The sequence below is a fragment of the Lynx canadensis genome, chromosome F1 (assembly GCF_007474595.2).
Source record: "Lynx canadensis isolate LIC74 chromosome F1, mLynCan4.pri.v2, whole genome shotgun sequence".
NCBI lineage: Eukaryota > Metazoa > Chordata > Mammalia > Carnivora > Felidae > Lynx > Lynx canadensis.
The window spans coordinates 61,110,862-61,122,406 of record NC_044319.2 but is presented as its reverse complement, the minus strand read 5'-3'; positions in this window follow the sequence as shown (position 1 = coordinate 61,122,406).

The window sequence follows — 11,545 nt, the reverse complement described above, 5'->3', positions numbered from 1 at the left end:
CATGGTGAAATACTGAAAGTACTTCAAGACAAGGAAGCCCACCACTTCTATTTATCATTTTCCTGGAGGTCTTTGCTGATCAAGTAAGAAAAAATAAAAACTAGAGAGGGAAAAAAATACAACTATCACTATCTGAAGACAATGTTTTTGTCTGTGTAAAAATCCTTATAAATCTACATAAAAATTACTAGAATGAATAAATCAACTTAGCATGTTCTCCAGCTATAAGGTAAATATACAAATGCTAATTTTATTTCTATATTCTAGAAATAAACTTAAAGATATGTAAGATCTCCACATCATAAAGAATGAGCCATTATTGAAGGAAATGGAAAGAGACCTGAATTAATGGTATGATATGCCATATTCATGGATAGAAAAATCCAATAGAATAAAAAAGTCAACTGTCCCGAATTTATGTAGAGATTCAATACAATCCAGATAAAATTCCTAGCAGATTGTGTGTGTCAGTACATTTGTGACAATGGCGATGTGTAAGTTGATAAGTTGATTCGAAAATGTATATTAAAATGTGAAAGGATGGTAAAAACGACAACAATCTTGAGGAAGAAAAAGTTGGAAAACTTACACTATTAGATATCAAGACATAACAAGCCTGCCAGGAATAAAACAGAGTGGTATTGGTGCAAAGAAAGACAAACAGACCAGCAGAATATAAGAGAGGAACCAAGATACTCAAATAGATACAGTCACTGAAGACAAAGGTGTCACTGCTATTCAGTGAAAAGGGACAGTACTTTCAATAAGTAGTGTTCACTGAATTAGATATTCATTGTACAGACATTTTCTGCTACCATTATGCATAGCAACAATCAATTGTAGGTGGCATATAGGTCTAAACATATATAAACATCTTCATGACTTTGGAGTAAGCAAAGATTTCTTAATCAGGACAAAAATGATTTTTTTAAGTAATGTCTACACCCAGCATGGGGCTCAAACTCACAGCCCCAAGATCAAGAGTCATATATGTTCCACCAACTGGGCCAGCCAGGTGCCCCAGGACAAAAATTATTAAAAATAAAATAACCATTGATAAGTTGAAATTCATTAAAATTAAGTAATTCTGTTTTCCAAAAGACCCTAATAAAGGCGTAAAAAAGAGACAAATATTGGGAGAAGATTTTTGAATGCATGTATCTCATAAAGGACTTGTATCTAGAAAATCTTTCTCTCTTTCATTCGTTCTTTCTTTGTCTATTTCTTCTTTCCTCTTTCTTTCTTTCTTTCTTTCTTTCTTTCTTTCTTTCCTTCTTTCTTTGAGACCAAGACAGACAGAAAGCATGAGCAGGGGAAAGAAGCAGAGGAAAAGAGAGAAAGAAAGAATATTAAGCAGGGTCCATGCTCAGTGTGGAGCTTGTTGCAGGGCTCGATCCCACAATCCTGGGATCATGCCCTGAACTGAAATCAAGAGTCCAACGTTCAACCCACTGAGCCACCCAGGAGCCCCAAGAATTTATTTTTAAATTCTGGTCATCAGTATGGAAAAGAGCAATCAACCCGATAGAAAACAGGCTACAGACTTGAAGAGTCTTCACGAAAGAAGGATATCAAAGGACTAATAAGTATGTAAAATGATGCTCACCATCATTCATCATCAGGGAAATACAAACCAAAGCCACCGTGAGATTCTACTACATCTCACAAAATGGCAGTGCAAAGTGGTGGCCAGGATTAGAGTTTCTAGAAATCTGTGACACTTCTGATGATAGTATAAATTCACACAATTTCTTCAGAAAATCGGTTACCAGCATTTATTAAAGCTTAGGTTATGCATCTCCTATGACCAAGCAATTCTACATTTAAGAATATGCTCTCGTATGTGCTACAAGAGAAATATAGAATGCTCACAGCAGCGTTAATCACCCCAAACTAGAAATAACCCAAATGCTAATAAGCAGTAATAAGTAATAATACATTGTGTTATGTTCATAAAATAGAATATTATACAATGATAAAAATAAACTGTAACCACATGTCACAGCATGACAGAGTCTCACAAAAACTTAAGGGTGGCTTAAAGAATGACAAAGCCAGACTAAAAACGAAGACATACTTTATGGCTTCATTAGCCATCAAATCTAATCTACAGTGGTAGAAATCAGAATATTGCTATCATGACGGAAGGGGTACAGAATGACTGAAGGGACACGGGGGCGGGCTGTTTGAGGTGCTAGAAATATTCTATTTCTTGATCTGAGTGGTGGTTATACACTGGTATGTGCACTTTGTAAAAATCTGTACAGCTCTATACTTCACAGTGCGTGTAAAACTGTCAATACATAAATGTCTATATTCCCAGTATCTATAATTATATAGGTACGTATATACATGTATTAACATATATAAGTCCGTATGCATGTGTATACATATTTGCATATACAAACTTACCCAAGTAAAAAGGATCCCCTAAATGAAATGATACAGAGAATACCCTTCTAGGAGGTATTTGAGCTTTATATGGTAAAACTAATAACCCACAAGATTGTCATTGGCAATCTAGCCTTGACCCATGACAGACATTTGTTAAACGATCTCGCTACTCTTTTCCGATGATGTTTTTAGCAGTGAAACAATCTTAAAGATGCGGTTCCAGCAGCCACTGCCAACCCAGGAAAAGGAAGTGAAATCTATGGCCGTCCCCGGCTCCAGCGTAAAAAGAAATCATTAACACCAGGATTTCAAACTCTGTAGTAATATTAGCTTGACGGGAGAGGGCTCTGGGTTGTAAGACTCCTGTGCCTCTGATCACCCTGGTAGGCAGGCACCTATTTCCACCCCAGAATAAGGGCGGCTTTGCCCCAAGCTATAGGAACCTGCCAAGCCAGACAAGCGTGAACTTTAAGCAGAGCTCAGGGCCATCATTTTTGCAAAAGGTCCTATCAGAATGACCTTACAAAAACAACCACTAGAGTTAAGTTTTGATTAAGTGTATTAGGAAATGGAATTTTCTCTTATAGAGATGATAAACAACAGGAACTCTCCCTAGAGGAAAAAAAAAAACCAGAACTTTTAACATTTAAGAGAGACCCTCAAAGAAAAAAAATTATCATCTCTATTTTAGTGGCCGTACTCAGAATGCTCTTTTTGAATTTCTGTAGCACATATCTCAGTATCAAATAGTTCAGAAAAATCCTCATTTGGCTTACCAAACAATCTTTATGTTACAACTTCATATTGTGACTATACATTTTAAAATTCACATTTCTGGGGCGCCTGGGTGGCGCAGTCGGTTAAGCGTCCGACTTCAGCCAGGTCACGATCTCACGGTCCGTGAGTTCGAGCCCTGCGTCAGGCTCTGGGCTGATGGCTCAGAGCCTGGAGTCTGTTTCTGATTCTGTGTCTCCCTCTCTCTCTGCCCCTCCCCCGTTCATGCCGTTCATGCTCTGTCTCTCTCTGTCCCAAAAATAAATAAAAAAACGTTGAAAAAAAAAATTAAAAAAAAAATAAAATTCACATTTCTTTTGGCAAATTGTTTCCTTAGAGGGAAAAATCATAAGCAAGTGTTTATTTTTGTGTTCAGTAATTATTTGTCTTATATTTATATATGATACCTTTCTCAGTTTCAGAACACAGCTTCTTGAAACAATGTCTACTTTCTCTTACACATTTAATCCTTATGAGCCACTTACACAATTGATTACAACATTAATCATGCTCCCCTTTTTATGAGCAGATGAGGTTGGAAAAAAGTAATTTACTCAACATTTGGAGAAATGAGCCACAACCCTTTGCACAAAACTGTAGGTTTTTGTTGTTTTTGAAAATGAAGGAAAAAGGAGTATTTTCCCTTCGGAGATTTTCATGTGTACCACGAGAAAGAGGAAACCTAATTTTTGATAAGACATTCGTGACTATGCTGTCTTCTCTGCACGTTGATGGACTTATCGAGTGTAGGATCATGACCTGGATTATTACGAATACCCAGAACATTAATGCACGCTCACAAATATTTGTTTAGGGGCTCCTGGGTGGCTCAGTCGGTTGGGCGTCCGACTTTGGCTCAGGTCAAGATCTCACAGTTCGTGAGTTCGAGCCACGCATGGGTCTCTGTGCTGTCAGTTCCGAGCCTGGAGCCTGCCTCGGATTCTGTGTCTCCCTCTCTCAAGTGGAAAACATAATTTTTAAATTAACACATCAATGACCCGATGAAACTGTCTTTCCCAAGAAACCTAACTCGGTGGCAGCCATAGAAATTCTTTTCTAGGGGCGCCTGGGTGGCTCAGTCGGTTGAGCGTCCTGCTTCGGCTCAGGTCATGATCTCACAGTTCGTGGCTCTGTGCTGACAGCTCAGAGCCTGGAGCCTGTTTCGGATTCGGTGTCTACCTCTCTCTCTGCCCCTCCCCCACTTGTGCTCTGTCTCTCAAAAATAGATAAATGTAAAAAAATATTGTTTTTAAATTTAAAAAAAAATTCTTTTTCTATATTCTACAGAAAAAAGCAGATCACATCTCCTGATGTCCTGAAGACAATGCACTTCCCTCCCGAAATCCTAAGAAGCCAATTGTTTACAGAAGACCAGAGCTTAAGTGTTGCTCCAAAGGAAACTCATCCTCAAGGTCGCACAGATTATTTGTAAGTGTATTTTCTTCCAACACCTGAACTCTCCTAAGCAGGTTATCTTTTTACATACAACGAAACCTCTTTACATACAATTGTATTTAATTGCTGTAATAGCCAGTTAAGTGCTTATTTAAGAAGGTCAGAGGGACCTTGAGCATTGGTACCAGTAAGATAACAAAAGACCTAGAAGATGGTTAGTGAAAAATCAAATGAAATAGAGAAATCTCAGTCTAATAGGCAGAGATTCCAGCTCAGTGTTCTCTGTGAATTAATTCTTTTATCGGGAATGGTTTTACGAGCATTTTCCTTCTATGCATACCAATTCCAGAGAAGTGCTAATACCAGACTGGAAGGCATTACATCCAGCCAACTCAGAGCCATGTATTTATTGAAAAGTTTATCTCTGTATTAAATTCTCGCTGAAGAGGGTTTCATTAGACCCACAAGACCAGTATAAACAGGGAGCGGCAGAGTGATTTGGAAAATGAATCGGGATCTAACTTCCCGGTCTGTTTTTTGTTCCCATCGCTCATACACCAGCACTGCCAACCACACCGAGAGAGAAGTGTGGATTCAAGTTGGATTTTTTTTTTTTTTTATTTCCTGCATTTGAGCAGGCCACAATTTATATCACTCAGGTCTCTTTAAATTAGTCCAAGAGGATTTCATTTTACTGGCCTGCTTGACTGGGATTCTTTTGGCACGATGGGTTCAGCTTTGTATACAACTGAGATTCATATTTTATGTGTGTGTAAAAACCCCAGCCATGAATCTAACAGCTCAGAGTTTCGCCTTCCATTCTTTACAGCTCAGTTCAGAGCCCGGCACATTTCCATAGACCTAGTCTCAAGGCAGCTCCCGGCTGAGCCAAAAGGACAAAAGCTAAAAATAGATTCAGAAACTCGGGGGCGTCGGGAGGGGAAAAAAATGGGACTCTTTCAGTTCTCCTTTACATAGAACAGCCCAAATTAATATGATGCGGACATAATGCCTCCCTTTCACACATTTAAATTGAAATAGCACTTTGGGCCAGACGCTGTTTTCCGCTTTTAAGTTAAAGAAAGCCGGTGAATTGTCAGAGGCTTCTGAAATCCTATCACCCCCACGGCCCTCTTTGGCTAGGCTGCCGGGCTGCAACCTACTCGGTCTACTCCTTTTCCCCGGATACCACCCCCCCCCACACCCCCCCCAGCTCCCAGTTGTATCTCTTTTTTTCCGGTCTTGCTTTCCTCCTACTTGACTGAGCCACAAACCTAAACAGCTAGGAAACAGAGCTAGGAAATTTTGCCGTGGGACGACTCCCATGATAATATTGCGGGCCGTTGGCAGAAACCCACGCCAGCGTGCATCCGCCAGGACATCGTCCGTTAGAATACGAGGTTGGTGGTGCCACGTAGAAGGATCTATGTGCTAGGGGTAGGTGAATGGCGCCGAGCAAAGGCGCGCATGTTCCAGGTACTAGAACAGAGAACAGTGTCCGGAGGGGTGAAAAGATCCAGAAGAGTTTTGTTTCCATTTCTGTTGTCATCTCTGATCATTTGTGTATTTGAACTCAAGCTGACTGCCTTCTCAGCACTTCCTGGCCCTACTAATGTCTCTAATGAGGTGCAAAGCCCACAGGTCCATAGAATTGTCAGTGTTGTAACAAAATGAAAGTTGCCATCGCAATACCACGTCCCTCTTAAAATAAGAGAAATCTTGTCTCTGAGGCTGGGATTCGTGAATTTTCTAGTGAATTCCTTCACTAGGGTGAGAGTCTTTAGTTTCCATCGCCACGTAAATATGTGAAAGCATTATATAGTCATGACAGGTAGGAACCCTGTCCCCTGGTAACAATTACAGAAACCCATTAGGTCTCTAGCACCTAATGACTGAGAAGATACTTTCTCAGTCATCAGGGAGCTTTCAATCTAGACAACAGAAATCTAGATACACAGAAATGAGAATATCAAGCAATATAATATATTGCTAATTGAGAAAATTATTAGGAATAGACAAAGTGTGACATTATAGAGAAAGATCAATATGTACTGAGATTATTTATGAAGATACTATGAAGTGAGTAGGATTTGAGTTGACATTAAGGGAAAAAAATTGTATTTAAAAAAATGTAGAGGGGCGTCTGGGGTGGCTCAGTCAGTTAAGCGTCCGACTTCGGCTCAGGTTATGATCTCACTGTTAGTGAGTTCGAGCCCCGCATCGGGCTCTGTGATGACAACTCAGAGCCTGGAGCCTGCTTCCCATTCTGTGTCTCCCTCTCTCTGCCCCTTCCCCGCTCACACTCTGTCTCTCTCTCTCTCTCTCTCAAAAATAAAATAAACCCATTAAAAAAAAAAGATAGAGAAAATATTTTCTTAGAGGAATAAGAGTGATATCTCCCAGGAAGAATAAGGGCTCAAAAGGCAGAGTAACATATTCTAGGAACGGTGACCTGTGGGATATTGAGAAATGTATTTGGTCTTTTTCCTCAGTTCCTGACAGAGAGCTCTGAAAACCCTTAGAATACGCCCTGAGTGATAGGAATGTCTTCTGTTGTTCGTAAGAAAGCCTCCCCTTTTTTTTAGTGTTTATTTATTTATTTGAGAGAGAGACAGAGACAGAGAATCCTAAGCAGGCTCCACGCTATCAGCAGAGAGCCCGATGTGGGGCTCAAACTCACAAAGTGTGAGATCATGACCTGAGCCAAAATCAAGAGTCAGATGCTTAACCAACTGAGCTGTTCATGCACCCCATAAGGAACCCCTTTTGACCACACCGCAGCTTATGCTCATGAAGTAGCTTAATGTGGGGCCACTAGACAGCCTTAGGGGGGGACTGGTCACCAGAAAGACCCAGAAAGGGTCTTCATTAGAAGACTGGTACTTTCAGCCAACCCAGCCTCTGGAAAGGGAAAGGGGAGAGTGGAGGCTGCAGATAGGATCTGCAAAATCTCCTGAACAACCAGACTTGAACTTGTGCCTTGGTGAACACATCCACCTGACCAGATGGGGGTGCACTCCAGTTCCTTGGGGACAGAAGCTCCTGCCCTTGGGACCTTTTCAAACCTTGCTGTATGTACCTGTTCATCTGGTTGTTCATCGATACCTTTAGCATATCCTTTATAATAAAATCATAAACCTAAGTAAACATTTCCTTGAGCTCTGTGAGCCCCTCCGACAAAGGATCAAACTTGAGAAAAAGATCACGGGAACTTCTGGTTTATAGCCGATCCGTCAGGAGCACAGGTAGACTTGCAGTTGGTGTTTGAAGTGGGTCAGTCTTTTGCGACTGAGCCTTCAACCATGGGATTCAACGTTTTTTCCAAGGAGTGTCCGCATCAAGTGAAATTTGTAGGACGGTGTTCACTAAGAATTGGATAATTGCTTGGTGGTTGGAAAGCATTCCAGTGACCACAATGCACTGGTGTTTAACGTCATTTGAGGGGTATCCCTCCCCGCGAGCCACAAGCCAGAATGTGTACAAGATCCGGGACATGTTTCCAGAGGTAGGACTGGTATAAACACAGTAAGTCTTTGTCCTTATCAAAATGACATATTTAAACACCAGTCCTCCCCACCCCTCTCCTTCCTTTATTCTTTTCCCCCCTCCCTCCTTTCCAAATCCCCTCTTTCCTTCCTTCGTTTGGTGATTTCCATCCTGGTAACATCCACCACTTTTATTAAAATGTGTGGAGATGAAAGGAAAGCCCAGTACGATGATATTTTCATTGAAATAAACAATACCAGCTGTCATAACAGAGATCCCACTCTCAGTCATTGAACACAATAACCATTCCCTTCTTTTTATTCTTGGCAGTGCAATGCAGACGGAGTGAGCTTAGACTCCTCCAATGACCCTGCCATCCCTGAGGCCTCAGTCTTCCCTCTGCAAGTGGCACATGTCACTTCCACGTCCGTTGTGTTGACGGAACCTCATTCTTACGACAAAGGAGGCTGGAAGAGGTAGTATGGCCAAGGCTCCCATAGAAAAAGTGCTTCAGTTTTGTACACAATTAGCTTGTCTCTCCCACAACTGCTAAGAGCTGGGATTTCACATGCGTGCCAGAACAATTTAGCGCGGTTCTTCATCCTGAGACGAAGCACGTGGCCTGAGGGAGCGTCGTTACTTTTTATTTGAACAAGTACCGGGAGGACGTGACCTCACGAAGAAGGTCCAAATGGGTCATTTGTCCTCTGCCCAACAAGTCGTGACTGGGTGTGTTGGATCTGAAGATAAGGAATGCCCATGACTGGTAGCCGTTGAATTAGTTACTCTGCAGAGATCGCCGGCCCGGAGAACCACCCGTGAGAGGTCAGGACATTGGGATGGCGGGGGCACCGTCGGATCCACCAGGTGTGTCCTCCCATGTTGCAGCCTGTCCCTCACACCCCTACACTGCAAGCACCACTCTTGTGTCTCCCAGAGTCACAGAGCACTAGTAGACCAACAGTGACTCTTAGCAGTACACCACGATGAGAGGGAAGGCAAGATCTTCCAGGGCACTAACAGCACTGCACAAAGGCTCCAAACACTCCTCTTTCGGCCACCAACCCCCTTCAGCTACCCAGAAGCACCCCCCACCCAGGGCTCCAAGGCTTGGAGGAAGGCACCTCTCATAGAGGGTAACCTGTGGCAGATGAAAGCAGTAAGAGAGTGATGACTTTGGAGAACGAAGTCAGGCAGCACCATCGGAGAAAACAGAGCCTCCAAGGCATCAAATAACGAGGCAGCATGATATGAGAGATCAGATCAGAGTTGAGTCCTTGCTCTGGGTGTCTTGCTGTGTGAATTAGGGCAGCTACCTCATTGGATGGAAAGCTTAGGTCAGATAAGGCGCAGAAGGGGTTCTATGTGGTGCTTGACACACAGCAAGTGCTCAATTTAATGCCAGCTAATTACGATGGTTGTCATTACAGTAGACGCAGTCATAGTGGTGGGGCAGGGAGAGTAATTCATTTAGGAGATTGACTCTCTGTGAGGACTGTTGAAGTCCAGCACCAGTTGGACCTCTGGGGAAAAATAGACCCTTGGTTAACAAAAGTGACTGGCTGGGGCGCCTGGGTGGCTCAGTCGGTTAAGCGTCCGACTTCAGCTCAGGTCATGATCTTACAGTTCATGAGTTCGAACCCTGCATCGGGCTCTGTGATGACAACTCAGAGCCTGGAGCCTGCTTCGGATTCTGTGTGTGTATGTCTTCCTCTGTGCCCCCTCACTCTCTCTCTCTCTCTCTCAAAAATAAATAAATGGTAAAAAGGTTTTTTAAAAAGAAAAGAAAAGTGACTGACTGGAGCTTTCAGGCTGCCATAAAGAAAGTTCATACATACATGCAACTTTTTAAATTTTTTTTTTAATTTTTTTCAACGTTTTTTTATTTATTTTTGGGACAGAGAGAGACAGAGCATGAACGGGGGAGGGGCAGAGAGAGAGGGAGACACAGAATCGGAAACAGGCTCCAGGCTCCGAGCCATCAGCCCAGAGCCTGACGCGGGGCTCAAACTCACGGACCGCGAGATCGTGACCTGGCTGAAGTCAGATGCTTAACCGACTGCGCCACCCAGGCGCCCCTTAAAAATTTTTTTTAATATTTATTTATTTTTGAGAGAGAGAGAGAGAGAGAGAGACAGAATGTGAGCAGGGGAGGGGCAGAGAGAGGAAACACAGAATCTGAAACAGGCTTCAAGCTGTCAGCACGGAGCCTGACGTGGGGCTCAAACTCACAGACTGTGAGATCATGACCCGAGCAGAAGTCGGATGCTTAACCTACTGAGCCACCCAGGAGCCCCTGTACACACCTGTAAGTTTTCTGAGGACTTAGGTTTGAGGATGGGAATCAAGGAAGGTCATATTTTGGGGCCAGATGCTTAGCCCCTCCTACAATATAGAATCAGGAGGACAAGTCCACTCAGGGAATATATTAGAAACACAACAGTGTGCTGTTTGGAAGCTGCAAGAAGTCATAAAATGTTAAGTTGGGAGAGGGGAGGAGAGGCTTGCACCTGATTCTAATGCTCCCCTCTTCCCAGTTCGCCATCTTCTACATCAGATTCTGGTTACACAGATCTTTCCTTTACATGTACCTCTTTTCCCTCCTCCACAGAATTTAAGGCAATGGATTAATTGCCATTCTTTTCCAGGCACTCTGAATGCCATCTTTCCTGCCTTATGCTTTCAGAATTTCTTTCAACTGAATCAGGGTCATCCCATTTGATCCACTCAAGTCAAGCCAAGGGACCGTCTTTACAAAACAGTGCTGTCTCTAACAAGAAAAAGAAACAAGCAAAGTGATATAACACTTCATTTCTGTTTATATAGGCATAAATAAAACATATCCTTCCTCAAAGTACAGTAATCCCTGCTTAACTAGCCTTTTTCGCTGTGTGTCTGAGGTCGTCTTCAAAGGCGCCTTCAACGTGGCTTTCTCTTTGAGTTCATCACGGCACATCCCAGCCCCACCCCAGCCCCCACCTTGCCAGCCAGTCCCATCCCTCCTCCCCTGCCCCCCCATTCCCCCCACCCCCGCTGCCACTGCTCAGCTCTTGGCTTCCCTAGCCTTTCTGCCACACCCTTCCTTCCATCCCTTTCTACTGAAAAGATACTCCCTGATTACAGTTTTACCTTTCAGTGAGATTTGTATGCATTCCTTCCCTTTTCATCCGATGCAGTAGGCAGACTTTAGTTTCAAGAGTCATATATTCAATTGTTTCCACACCCTCCCACTTTTTCTTTCTTATTGGACAGTCCCAAGGAAGCTAGAAAGGAATGGAAAAATACTGATGCCTTCAGAGATAATGGACTTTAGAGTGGAGAGAGTACACCTGTTAACGACCTAAATATTTGTTCGAATTCCACTGAGGGGACTTCACCGACCACAGAAGCATTGCTCTTTATCTTGTCAATTAAATGAAAATAAATATGAATATAGAAGCCCCTTTTTTAACTATAAAAGAAACAACCATTCCGATTTCTGTTATCCTGACAAACT